The sequence below is a fragment of the Solanum pennellii genome, chromosome 3, assembly GCF_001406875.1.
Source record: "Solanum pennellii chromosome 3, SPENNV200".
In the NCBI taxonomy this organism is placed as follows: domain Eukaryota; kingdom Viridiplantae; phylum Streptophyta; class Magnoliopsida; order Solanales; family Solanaceae; genus Solanum; species Solanum pennellii.
Window position 1 is genome coordinate 57,434,300 of NC_028639.1, and position 15,281 is coordinate 57,449,580.

The 15,281-nt window shown below is 33.8% G+C and overlaps 1 long non-coding RNA gene and 1 pseudogene across 1 annotated transcript; both read right to left on the bottom strand.

Moving 5' to 3' along the window:
• The window catches only part of LOC107013494, a 58,154-nt pseudogene that overhangs the window by 29,216 nt on the left and 13,657 nt on the right, over positions 1 to 15,281 (bottom strand).
• On the bottom strand, positions 1,109 to 7,544 carry LOC114076423. The gene is made up of 4 exons (XR_003577342.1): positions 7,407 to 7,544; positions 7,185 to 7,219; positions 5,769 to 5,859; positions 1,109 to 3,439 (listed from the first exon to the last, which is right to left on the bottom strand). It is a non-coding gene; the product is annotated as an uncharacterized LOC114076423 (long non-coding RNA).

Below are 15,281 nucleotides of genomic sequence, written 5' to 3' on the forward strand. Positions count from 1 at the left end.
TCTTAAGTACAAGACCTTCAAGATTTTCATGATAGGTAAGACACCATATCCTACTCTTAATCACTTTGTTAATTCTCTCAGAGTTTTGACATGAGGGAGGATGAAGAATAAATGCCTCAACAAAATCATAACATGGCATTCTCTGCCCAAAGAGGCTAGGAAAGAGGAAACCACTCTAAAAATAGAGGAACAATAACTTTAATTCAAGAGGAAGAGACTTCGAGCCTGCTGGACAAGGAACAGGTCCTTATAACAGCAGAAATGGACCAGGTCCTTAGAACAGTCCTTTAAGTAGAAGTCATGAAAGGGACAATCCTGATGTGTGTCAAATTTGTGGTAAGAATAATCATACTTCTCTTAAGTGTTTTAACAGGTGGTACTACTCTTACCAAGCCACAGATGAGCTACCACAAGCATTGGCTGCTACTAATCTACAAAATACTACTGATGACACCTTATATGTGGACTCAGGAGCAAGTAGCCATATGGCACATTACTTAGGTATCCTAAATGATCTTAAACACTACAATTGACCAACAAAATAGTTGTTGGGAATGGATCAAAGTTTTAAACATTACATATGTTGAAACATATTTGGAACATGTCTAAAGTTAAAGGAAGTTCTTGTAGTTTGTAAGATCAATAAAAAATTATTCTTAGTTCTTGAATTTGATAAAACTAACTTTTTTGTAAAGGACAAGGCACTGCTGGCCAAAGGATCTAAAAGGAATGGATTTTATGCTTTGGAAGATAAACAATCTATATGCCTTGACTGCTGCACACGATTGGAACACGTCAGACAACATGTGATATACTAGATTAGGACACCCTAGTCTAAAGTCTTTAAAAGTTTTTAGTAGTAATAGTTGCATCAATGTTAGTAGTTGGAATAAAATGCTTACTGTTTGTTCTAGTTGTCACATGGAAGAGTTGTAAACTTCCTTTTGGTTTGAGAAATAAAATTGAGAAAGAACCTTTATTGGAAATTCATTGTGACTTATGAGGACCTGCTCCTATAGAATCTTCCCAACATATGAAATATCATGTCGTTTTTGCTTATGATCACATAAGATATACATGGATTTATCCACTGAAAAAGAAGTCTGAATTCTTTGAAGTCTTTATGAAATTTCAGAAAATGATGGAAAAATATTTTTCGAAAGAGATTAAGATTTTTCAGTGTGATGGAGGTGGTGAGTTTATCCAAATAGACTTCATTAAGCATTTGGAAGATCATGGCACTGTGAGATATATTCCATGTCCTAACACCTAAACAAAATGGAGTTGTAAATAGAAAACATATGCATATTGTGGAGACTGGCTTAGCTTTACTACATAATGCTAACCTACCTTTGTTTCTATGGGTTGAAACTTTTCTCACTGCAGTATTCCTCATCAAAAGATTGTCTTCATCAGTCCTAAAGATGGGGACTCCATTTGTTAAGTTCTATGGTGAACAACTTGATTACAACAGCCTAAAAGTGTTTGGGTGTAGATGTTTTTCTTATATAAAGGGTAACAATAAGTTCAGTCCAAAGAACTATTCCCGTGTGTTCACAGGGTACAACAACTTACACAAAGGATATAAATGCTATCGTCCCTCTACAAAGAGGGTTTACATATCCAGACATGTTGTGTTTGATGAAAACACATTACCCTATGTGTCTCCAAAGCAATCTCAGACTAGCATTGATGTCTCACCTCACCTTGATACTTTTGTTGAATAATTCTCTAAACTGCAGGCACATGATAATTTTGATTCAGGGGAAGTACATGCGGCTAGCCCATACATTAATAGTGAAAATGTTGCTACACCTTATGCATCCATTGATGATGAGAGTATTATTGACCTCTCAGGCGCAAGATCAGATATTGAGTAACACGTTAAAGTTTATGATCCATACAATAGTATTGAAACTTCAGCTGCATACTGCCAGCAACAGTGAGGAACAGTTTGCTCTTATAGGTCTAGCCAATGATCATCATCAAACAACCACTTTAGTTGATGTACAAATTCATCTCCAATTAACTACATTCGTTGATGTACCAGTTGAGGTACTTCTTGCACCCCAAGGGCATCATATGATCACCAGAAACAAGGCGAAGGAACAACACTGTCACTTGTTGCTCGCAGCAGCAAAAAAATTGTGAGAGAACCAAATACTACTAAGGAAACATTAAAATCACCTCATTGGCTTGCAGCAATGCAGGAAGAAATTGATGCTTTACATACGAACAAGACATGGATTTTTGTGCCCAAATCTCCTGGTATAAACTTTGTTGGCTCAAAATGGGTGTTCAAGACAAAATTAAAAAGCTGATCGAACAATAGATAAATACAAGGTCAGACCTGTGGCGAGGGGATTCTCGCAGCTTTAAGAGGTAGATTTTGTAGAAACATTTAGTCCTGTGGTTAAAGCTACAACTATTAGGGTGGTTCTATCCATTGATGTCAGTTCAAAGTGGGAAGTTAGACAACTAGATGTCAAAAATATCTTTCTCCATGGTTTCTTGCAAGAGGAGGTGTACATGAGTCAACCTCCTTATTTTATTGATCCCAGTATCATCAGCATGTATGTCTACTTAAAAAGACATTGTATGGTCTTAAACAAGCCCCAAGAGCCTGGTTTGATAAGTTTAGCATGCATCTTTTACACCTTGGTTTCATTTGTAGTAAGGCTGATCCTTTCTCATTTACCTTTCAAACTCACAAAGACAAAATATTTCTCTTGATATATGTGGATGATATTATTGTCACAGGAAGTAATCCATCTCATGTCCCAGAGTTGTTTCTACAACTTGGAAAGGGGTTTGCTTTGAAAGATCTTGTCCCTTTACACTTTTCCTAGGAATCGAGGTGAAGTATTTTGAAGGTGGAATTCACTTAAATCAAAGCAAGTATGTTGCTGAGCTGTTGGCCAAAATAGAGATGACTTTGGTAAAGGCTGTAACCACTCCTTTGGTTCAAAAACATGGTTTGCATGAAGCTGTGCAAAGTCTTGTAGATACATCATTTTACTTAATGATAGTAGAGAGCCTTCAATATTTAACCCTCATAAGACCTGATATCATTCATGCTGCGAATTTAGCAAGCCAGTTTATGCAAAGCTCAAATATTGAACATCCTCAAAGGGTAAAAAGGATTCTGAGGTACATCAAAGTTACTCTACATGTTGGACTCAGAATTATTTCACAATCACCATGTAGGTGTATGGCTACTCAGATGCTGCTAGGGGAGGTTGTACACCAACTAGGAGATCAACTATAGGCTATAGTATCCATTTAGGTGAAAATTCTATTTCTTGGACCTCCAAGAAACAGACCATAGTAGCCCGATCGAGTGCTGAAGCTGAGTATAGAGCACTAGCCTCCACTGCCACAGAAATGACTTGTATTTTGTATCTTCTTCATGACCTTGGAGTGTTCCTTCGATCTGTTCCTACATTGTATTGTGATAATATGAGTGCCTTGTACATGACAGTTAATCCGTTATGCATGCTAGAAACATGTTGAAATGGACTATCATTTTGTTCGTGAGAAAGTTGCCAGAGGACAACTTCTTACTCAATGTGTGAAGTCTAAGGATTAGCTAGCTGATATTCATACCAAAGCCTTAACAAAATAGCTTTTCTCTGGTTTTCGCAGCAAGCTAGGAGTTACAGTTCATCCACTCACTATCTTGAGGGGAAGTGTTGAAGAAAGCTTGACGACTGATGGAACACGTCAAAGAAACAGGTTATCGAAGCAGGCTGACGAGTTAGAGTTAGAGTCATACTAGGATTAGATTAATAAATTCTAAGTTATATACAACTAAGCTACTTGATATTATAGGAGTCGAGTAGGATAAGGTAGTGACTGATAATACAATACTACTCATGTAATTATTCGTGTTGTAGTAGAAATCCTAGTATAACTAGAATAAGACTCATTTCCTCTATAAGGAGCTTGTAACTCAACATTATGATCATCAATACATCCTTGATTTCTCCATACTTTTATGAGAATTCTACACTAATTCATTCCAAATCTCTTTTATCATATGATAAAATGATAATCTTTTTCTTTTTCTTCTTTCCAACAAAAAGAACACAAAAATAGATGTAATTTTCTTACCATAGAAAATACCATTAATATTAAATTTCTTAAGCTTGTTATCTCCTATATTTAGATTAGCAAACCAGAAGAAATAAAAGATGAAAATAAAAACAAAAAGAACTATCGGAGTCCACAAAACTCACTGTGTCCTTAAGAAATTTAATCCCCTCAAGTACCTGAGGTTACATATCAATTCCTCCCAAGATAAAACAGATTAACCATTAAAGAAGTAGCGGTACCTCAAACTTCAATAATTTCAACGAACTCAAAATAACAATAATGAACCACACACAGACAAGATCGATCAATTTTGTTTTGTAAGAAATGTATGCATAAGTAGGGAAGAATTTGATGCCAAAAAATGAGAGAAAACCTCTTTATTTATAGCCAACGAAGGGTAAATGTCTCAAGTCTTTGGAAATAAGACAACCTTTTAGAAAGGTCACAACCCTTTAAAAGGCACAACCTTTCAAACGGTCACTACCCTTTAGAAAAGACACAACTTTTCATAAAGGTCACAACCTTTCGGCAAAGTCACAACCCTTTAGGAGAGTCGCAACCCTTAATTTCCTATTCACACATTTAGAATCCAATAATGTGTTATTCGATGGGTGGTGACCTTTGGGTTATAGGATTATGAGCTGAAACTTTGTCTAGAAAGAGTCGTATATGGTAGGTGATAGTTGAACTATTTTTCAAATTATGTTATGTGTTCATCATATTAACTATTTCATTAGTTTTGATTGACTTTTCTCTGTATGTGGGTTCCATGAGTGAACCAAATTTATTCTTTATTTGGTATTCATCACTTGTTTGTCCATGACCAAATTAATGTGTTAAATGCGGGATGATTCTTGTGTAGATCGGAAATTGAAAATCAAACACCGTAGATGATACTTTTGGTATCTTTGGCTGGTCCAAGTTATTTAAGTACGTGTTGTTGAATTATGTGTTGGATTAAGTCAATAGATCAGATAGAAAAGAGTTTCACGGACAATCCCCTAAATTATCTAAGGGCAAAGGGCTAGGGTGTTGGCATTGGTCATAAGAGAGGGAATTGACCAATTAATAGAATTAGCTGGATATTTGAATTTTTTATATGAAGTAGAAGTATTGTGAAGTGTGAAGTGTGTAGACTACAGTGTAGAGTACTAATATAGTGTTCGTTCTACTAAACTGTTACTATTTAATATTTATGAAGGGCAAAGTAGTAAATTACTATCATCTCAATGAGTTTTCAATTTACCGAATAACCCATTACTAAAAATCGCAATCGAATGGATAACCCAATAATTTTATTATAAATCCATTAAAAGTCTGTTAACTTAATAATCCAGTAATATTATTTTTTGGTTCAATTTATTGATCGGTTTGGTTTTTGTACACCCCTAGCAATATGTCATTTTTTGTATGGGTTAAGTCCAATAAGTATCACTAGATTTCAATTGGTATCTCAACAAAGTGAAGTAGATGCTTGTTGTCACGACTAAAATGACACAAGCAAGAAAAGTTGACATCGAGAAGGTTTTAATTGGTAGCTAGCCCTAGAGACTATGTAAATGCATGGATGATCGGTTAATGGTCATCCATGATGACAATTAAAAAGTAATAAACATAATTTTATTCAAGAGAAAATTTGTAAAAAAAACTCAGAACTTGGTTGGATAACTTACTTTAGTACTTAATACACGGGCGTTTAAATACCACCTTTATCATTTTTGAGGTGAATTTTTTCCCACGCTGAGACTATAACACCACTCTCACCTGCCACATCATAGTCACGTAAGCGCCACATCATAATTATGTAGGCACCAAGTCAATAATTTTTATTTCTTTTTTACTTATTCACTATTTTTTCTTAAAAAACTTTTGAAAATAATTATATGAATTGATTAATTTATAAATGTAGACCCCCACATCTCTCTTTCTTCTTCCTTGTTGTTCACTTTTTTTCCAACCTTCAGTACTTTGTTTTCTTCTTATTCATTATTCAAAAAAATTTTAAGTCAGTTTAAAGAAGAAAATTCACTATAATATTCACAATATCTTCTTTGAACCCTTCCAACGAATTTACCCACTTGGAGAATGGATTTTTATTGAAAGCCAATATTTTCTTGACAACTCAAATAAAAAATATAAATTTTATGAGAAATATTCGAATGGATCTAGAAATCAAAATGGGTCACTCAAAATTTAAAAAAGTTTACATTTGCCAAATCGACACCAATAATGTAGAGTGAAATTGACGTTAATAAATTGACATTTTTATTGAATTTTACGAATTAGTAAAACACTAATGAAATGAAAATCGTGCATAGAGATGGGATGAAGATGGACGAGGAGATGTTTCAATGGAGAAAGATGTGTATTGAAGAAGACAACAAAATGAAAAGAAAAAAAATTAAAGAAATCAAAAAAGGGATCCACTAATTTCATTTACCTCTTATTAAGAAAATTTACATATTTTAAAGATTTAATATATATAAAAAAACTATTTAAATAATTTGTTATATATAGGCCAATAAAAAAAGGTCATGTGTAGGGCTTTAAAAATTACCTTTTTTTCTCTGTTTTCATGCACTTTCAAGAGAGTGCACTCACATACTCTGTCACATCATTAGGAGTGTTTTAATCACTTCAAAGATGTTAAGGGGGTATTTAAACGCCCGTGTAGTTAAGTATTAAAGTAAATTATCCGACCAAGTTTGGGGGATTTTTATGTACTTTCCATTTATTCAATGACAAAACTTGATGATTGTGATTATGTATAGGATATTCCTGAAAAATGTGAAAGTAGTGGCATATGTAGGATTTTTCTAAGTGATGTTACCATTAAAAGGAAATGACTCAAGAAGAAAATCATTGAAAGTTTTACTTTAGGACTCCAAAAATTTGAGACCTCTTTGAATTAGATAATATTATAAAATTTTAAATGAAACCATTCACATCTTCATATTAGAAAATAAATCGGCAATGAATTTAAATCAATTCCTTCACTTCACCGCTCAATAGCTTGTTCTTCCAAGTCAGTGGAAGCTTGAGTCATTAAAGTTGACTTTGAACATTTGTAAATATTTTTAGAATAATACCTCTCCATTAAGAATTTACACAAATATGATTTGATCTGCACAATTAGAAATTGAGGATCAAATAATAGAGGATTGTAGATAAATTTGATCAATTTAATGAATTCTAAATTATTTTATTATAACAAGTAGATATAAAAAATAAAATTATTATAATGAATTAATAAAAATAAAAATAAAGTTCACGCACATGATAAAAAAATTGAATAGAAAAAAAATACTAACCTGATATGGAGATTCGAGATGTCCAATAACAATGATTGATGAACAAGAAATGAAAGAAAATGAACAGTATTTTTATTTAACTATAACTCTAATTAATAAAGGAGATTTTGAGTTTGGCATTAATTCTGAAAAAAATTATTATATTTTGAATGACTTTAAATGGGTGTGTAGGTTTTTAACGAAAAATCTATTTGAATTTAAAACAAAGAAGTGAATAAAACAAACAGAAAATGTTCATAAAAAATTGAGAAAAAGAAAATGTACCACCTGGTGAATTGAACCCGCAACATCACCTATAGAATGTGGTGTGTCTGCTACTTGGGCTAGCCACATTATTTACGAGGAGTGTCCTATATATTGTTTTAGCCTTAATTTTTTTTATATAGGTGTATTCGGTAAATTTTTTTGAAGAAGCCGTGTCACATGACACACCTTGGATGTGCCTAAATCCGGTCTTGTGCGAAATTGTGAAGTGTACTCTATTATATGACTATGAAATTGTAATTCGAAAAAAGGCCATAAAAGGGTTATTTTGTTAGTTTAGAAATAATTTGTATAGGAAAACTCTGATTTAAGGGCAGTCGGTATTGGTTGAGAACTATAGGGGGAAATGGCTATTTTTGTATATGAAAGTGAGAATGTGATATGATGAACAGTATTTCTAAAGTGTTACATGATTGATTTTATGTTAAGGTGGTGCAAGATTCTTACTTATGCATTGTTAGGGCTAGTCTTGAGGTGTAATTTTAGACAATGATGGAATTTCAAGAATAAACGTTGATAATGAGGATTGAGAAATGACGGAACCTTGCAAAAAAAATTCAATTTCTGGGCTCACCTCGTCGGGGCCACCATTGTGAGGCTGGCCAACTATGGTGATCCTATTATGGCGGGATTTTTATTTTGCTATAGAGGAAGCCATTGTAGCGGTGTTTTTGCCGCTATAGCAGGAAGGGAGGGACATAATCTCGACCATGTCTTCCCTTGATCTATTTTTAATTCTCAGGGCGTCTAAAATCATTAATATATTGGGAACCATAACAACAACAATGAAGATTGATTAGATCATATCCTAACATGTATTTACAATGAATAATGATAGAAACCAACATCCATGTGCTAAACCAATGTTTGTGTCCTATTACCCATGAAAATATGAAATATCGTAGTAAATATACCATTTTGATCCATTTTCTTATAAACGCTATAATTTGAATATGTGTGTGATGCATCCCCCCTTCTTTAATCAATTAATTTAATTTAAATACAACTAAAAGACTGGTTTAACTCGACCCAAAATGTTTCATCTATCAATACAATTGATAAGTTTTTCTTTTTCTTTATTTTTCCATTTCTCACTTTTTTCTCTTCATATTTTCCTTCTCAAATTACGGAGGAAATTGAAGATTATTTGCTTAGTTTGCTTCATTTTGCATTGAAAGTAAGTCTTTATGTTTACCTCACATTTTCATACGCAACTTCGGATTATTCGAATCGTTACAAATATGATTCAAGATTGTATTTGACATTATAAAAATAGTTTCTCTTAAAACCTAATCACAAAAGAAAACTTGATTTCTCAAGTTTTAAAGAAAACAAGAACTTAGAATGTTCTTACCTTTTTGGGTTGATTTCGTTCAACAGAGGAGATAATTTATTTTTTAAAATCTTTAATGGTTTCTTAGTAACAATTGGGAAAGATGGTGCATTTAAAGAGTAAGTAATTAAATTATAGAGAAAGAATTGACATGTAATGCTTTTAAATTCGGTTTGAAAGGGAAGTTTCTCATTCACACTTGTCATCTGCAAACAAACATAGGGAGAAAAAGGGTCAAAATGATATATTTACAAAGATATTTAATATTTTTGTGGGGGTGATAGGACGACGACAAAGTTGAGGTGTCTTTTTGTTAATTTAAGACAACTTTAGGTGTCAATTTATGTCTTTTCTCATCTTAATATTCATGTGTATTCAGATTCATATATCTAAATAAAATGCTCAAATATGCATTCACTTTCAAACTTCTTTATCTTATCAAAAAAACAAATGAGCCCTTAATGGCTATGAATATATTTGGATGATTAAGATTTCTAACAGAGTTGGAACATCATTAAATGTCTAGTCAAAGATTTCTATAAAGATAATAATTCATTGATTCCATCCATTTACCGCTACCATGATCACCCACAATTCGCAACTACCGTTGTACTCCCCCAACAATATGAACTACCACTATCAAAAACCACCATCATTTGTCACATCACTACAACAAGTTGTCACCACCACAAGGTACCATTACAATCAATGATCAGTACTACAACAAGTTGTCACCACCACAAGGTACCATTACAATCAATGATCAGTACTACAACAACCACCAATCACTACCATCAATTGTCATTATATATCGCCAATCATTGTCATTAGTCACCACCACTATTTGCTATCACTTTTATCTATCACAACTATTTGATGTCAGTACCAACTACCACCATGAACCATTACTATCAATCATCCTCAAAGCTAATTACTATTCACACCACCACCATTAGCCAACATTATTCCCAATCGGCACCCACAACCTTCATCACTAGCCATCTCCTCCACCAACAACCATATAAATGATGTTAATTATTTTGAATGTAAGTTTTTTAAAACATATTAAATTTAGATGTATATTCAAACTCAAATACCTAAATCTTAATATCCATCTCAAATTCGAATTCGTCTAACCTTGATAAAAATAAATGAGACCTAGTTAAGCCTTGATAAGCCAAAACCAAGAGGACGAATAAATTTTAACTCCCACATGTGGTTAATTATACGATAATCATAGTCATTCTACTATTTCTCTCAAGACCAAAAAAGCCATAAAAGGTAGGAAATTAATCGCAATACAAGTTATGCGAGATCAAAGTTTGCACAATTAAACCACATGGAATAACAATGGATCAAAAGGTTGAACATGAGAAATGCACATAAATTATAAAATCATACTTCAAATATCAAGTGCTATTTACATGAGTAGTGATACGTCCAAATTACATTTGCCAAAAGAAGTACACGCGGTCATTTTCAAATAAAGAACCTAACTTTTAGGTTAGGATCGATCCCACGGGGAATATGATTTAGACTTGGGATAACTTACAATTATCTACGTTCAATCAAACTATTTTCTAAAAAGAGAAAAAATGGGGATTTGTGAACAAAATAACAGCTTGTTGGTTTGTATCAATAAGTAGCAACTAAACAAGATTCAAAGTTTGAGATATCGATATGAGATGAAAACTAGGGAATATGTGTTCCCCACAAACTCTTAACGTAGTATTCCTAATAATAGTAACTCTATCCTAGTGTTAACATGCAAGGTTGATATGTTAGGTATACCAAAATGATTGGTCCTCGAAGTAGGGATTTTCACCATGCAACTTCGTTCATCTACGAGTGTATGCTTTACTAACCCTTACCCTTAACCTGACATTCACCTTTGCACTATTAGGGTCAGGCTACTAGATAGCGGTTATACACTTCTAAATCTTTGTTGTTTTATATATTTCTCATTTGTTACCACCTTGATATGGAAAGTAGGAATGAAGCGAGTTCTAACGTTGCGCATTGCTAGAAAGCATTCTAAATGAAAAGATTAACAATACAGGCATCAATATTATTTTAGAATTACTTAACTCTTAGTCATACATTTTTAATTATTCGTGGTACCCACAACCCTAGTTTTGGATTTAGCTACTCATGCTTGAGAATTCACAATTAATGTTAGGTTTAATAAGATAAATCATGAACTTACAATTATAATAAGTGGATATCGTAATCTTGAATTGAAAATCAAACGCAAATATCATAAACCAAACTTTGTGAATTAATTGTCGAAAATCTTTCCTAAATAATCGTCAAAGTAGAAACAAAATATCCCAAAAATTCTAAAAACCCAAAAACAAAAAATACATCTTATATTTATAGAAACTAAATCATAAACCAAGTAGAAAAATAAAAAATAGGAAAATCCAGTCCGAGTAGTTTCAATCGACAACAGCACACGCCAGACTGTGGAACAGCCAACGGTCCGTGAGTCTACTCTGTATTTCATTAATTGGCCAAAATTCTTAATCTTTAATCAATGGTTATCACCTAGTTCTGTAGGTCATGATCCTTAGGTCTATGCATGATCCGTCATGTCTCTCTGTTGTTCAAGTATTGGAACTCTTCTTCTCTAATTTAATCGATGATCAACATCCACGATCCTTCAGTCAGACTAAGATCCATCATTTGCATCTTCGGTTCCACACTTTGGTCATACTTTCTTGAAAAATTGACCCACGATTCCCATTTACGGATCATAAGTTAGCTTATGGTTGTCAAAATTTTTTGCTAGTTCAACTACATTCAACTTCAACTGCTTCTAACCGATTTCCTGAAAAATCAGGCCAAATATCATCATATATAATAACAAAAATGCCTAAGATGCACACAAACTTCAAGTATAATGCATCAAAATTATTGTAAACTCACGGTACATCATGTAGTAATTTACTACCTTCTCCGCTGCACTTATGAGAGCCACATCTACCCTTCTCTCTCTTCAAATTGCCATTTGATCATGAACATGGACGATTCAATGGTTGTAGTGATAAGTATTCTCATTTAATGGAGAAATACTTTTGGAAGCAAAAAATATTACTTGAGGTACTCTTTTATCACCATGGCCATACATGACATTTTAAGCACAAAGGTTTGGTGAGCAACTATGATTGATAAACCTCCAACATTTAAAAATAAATGAGACCTAGTTAAGCCTTGATAAGCCAAAACCAAGAGGACGAATAAATTTTAACTCCCATGTGTAGTTAATTATACAATCATCTAAGTCATTATACTATTGCTCTCAAAACCAAAAAATCCATAAACAGTAGGACATCAATTGCAATACAAGTTACACGAGATCAAAGTTTGCATGATTAAACTAAATGGAATAACAATAGATGAAAAGGTTGAACATGAAAAGCGCACATACATTATAAAATCATACTTCAAATATCAAGTGCAGATAAATAGTTTTACATGAGTAGTGATACTCCCAAATTACACCTCACAAAAGAAGTATAAATGGTCGTTGTCGAATAAAGAATCTAAGTTTTACGTTAGGACAATCCCATGAGAAATATGATTTAGACTTAGGCTAATTTACAATTATCTACGTTTAATCAAACTATTTTTGAAAAAAAAAAGAAAAAAAAGGGATTTATAAACAAAATAACAGTTTGTTGATTTGTATCAATACGTAACAACTAAACATGATTCACAATTTGCATATCAATATGATAGGAAAATTAGGTGTAACAACCGGATTTCGTCGTTATAGAAATGTCAATGGGGAAAAATCGGAGCCAAAAAAACTTTTTCGTAATACTCGAATTTTCCCGATCTTTTCAAGATTTGGAGGAAATTGGAGGCATCAAGGTGTAGGGAAATCTGGTAACAAAAGGGTGGATCAAATGTTGATTTGATTACATGAATGGATAGGTAATTCGTTACAGAATTCGTATAACCTTACGGAATTTAATTTGAATAAGTAGACCATCGGAAATTGATTTTGGCGTTAAGGGAATTTTTTGAGCGTAGTGGGTTAAGAGGGTGCTGTAAAAAGGAAGGAGTGGAATTCCCTTAGGAGCTCACTGCCTTGCTTCGTGCCGTTGTAGCGAGATTATTGCCACTGCATCTACACCGCTAATGCGTAATGGGCGCCGCTGTAGCGGACGAGATGGAGATTGATTTATAGGATTTTTGGGATTTTTCAAGACGGAGCTCACTGGTTCAAAAAGTGACACTACAACGGGATTGATGCTGCTACAGCGGAATGGGTGCCTCTGTAGCGGGATGACGGGTTTTTAATTCGTAAATAAAATCCTTAGACAACCTTATTTTTTATTTTCGATGTTTTGAGTTAAATGACGACCTTGGGCTATTCCAACTCATTTTCTACCATTCTTGAAGCTAGAGGTAAGCTTTTCACTCTAGAATTCCTTTTTGATCCGTATAACATTTTAGAATGAGTCAATATTGATGGGGAAGGAATTCTTGAAGAATCTTATGGTGGAATTAACCCCAAACTGACTAGTTGGGGTCATAGGTTCGAAAAATGTCAATAATTTGTTAGTATTCTGGAATTTAGTGTTTCTTTATTGATTCTTGTATATAAATTGTTGTTTATAGACCGCGAACAAGCGGATGAATTTGAAAAGGGAAGGATCAAGTTGTCTAAGCTTTAAAGCTTGTTTCGAGGTAGTTGATGGTGGTGATTCTATTATTGTGCGATATACACTTGCTTTGCTTCGTTGTGATACTTGTATATGTATGCATGTTGCAATATTGATTATAGGTGTTGAAACGAGATATATATATATCGATACCACGAAATCATGACTTGAATGGGTGATCTTGATGTGTTATTGTGATATGTGATTGGGATCGACTGTCACGTTCAGACACACTAACTTGGATCAGATTGCCACATTTTGGCATGCTAATTGAGATCGATTGCCATGTTTCGGCATAAAACTATTGGATCGGATTGCCACGTTTTGGGATGCAAAAAAGTTTGACTTGGGGTTCCGTGAGAGGACCAACTACATGATATAACCAGTATTTGATATTTTGATATTTATACACGTGTCATAATGTTGTAATTGCTTGTTTATTTTACACTAGTGGGATATCGCGTGATTCTACCATTACACGGTAGTTGTGTATTGATTCTGCACATGCTCTTATTTTTGTTGATTACAGGGCATCTTCACGCGACTGTTGACAGACCTCGCTTAGGAATTCAATGATCTCTTCGAGTTCAAGGGTGAGCCACATCGTTCGGGATGCCATAGAATTCTTTTTAGTCAATGTCCACCATTTTCGGACCTAAACCTTGTTTTGAGTTAGTTAGATAGTTCACGAGAAATTCTTGTTAGATTTGGTTCTCATTTCTAGTTTTGGTACATTAACTTTCAGATTTTAGGTTTATCTTTCGCATTGTTAAGTAGTTGTTAGACCATTTCTTAGTAATGGAACCTTGCCTTTAGTTATTTGACTTGCTTCCGTAACTTAAATCCCTTCGTTTTTTATTTCTTGCTTTAGTTGGATGGTAGTAAAGGTTCTCCCACCGAATAGTTAGTGTGGGTGTCAATCACGACGATCTGGGTCGTGACAAAGTTGGTAGTTGACATCGATGTACCAAAATGAGTCTAATAGAGTCTAGTGGAAAGGTATGGGGACGCCTTCACTTTTCTTCGAGAGACTATAAGACTTTAGGAAATCTTCATTTTCTCTTGTCTCCTTCGTGATACGACTTGATTCCAATTTATATCTGGTTATTAAAATTTGTATCTAACTTCTTTCACTCTTCTATTCGCAGATGGTTAATACTAGGTATAACAATGTTTGGCCGACAGCTCGTGCTAATGCTCCACCTGAGGAACTCGCAGTGAGAGGTCATGGTCGATGTAGAGGTAGAGGAAGAGCTACAGGAACATGTTGTGGGATAGTGGCGCCTGTTGTTAATGAGGTGCCAAACGAATCTGTACCGGTGAATGAGAACTCTTCAATTCATAACGAAGAGATAGAAGAGGAATTTGAGTTTGAGAATGTTGAGGAGGTTAAAAATGAGGAAGAAGTGCAGGTTAAAGCTACAGGTCTAAGACAAATAGTAAATAATAGTTGTCAACTGTAAAGCCGTTTAATGAAAGACAACAAAAATTTAATCAACTTTGCTAGTGATCTGCATGATTATACAAGAACTAGTGAACTGAACTTGGTTTTCACGTGTGCAACATTAATTAATGATATATATATATATATATATATATATATCT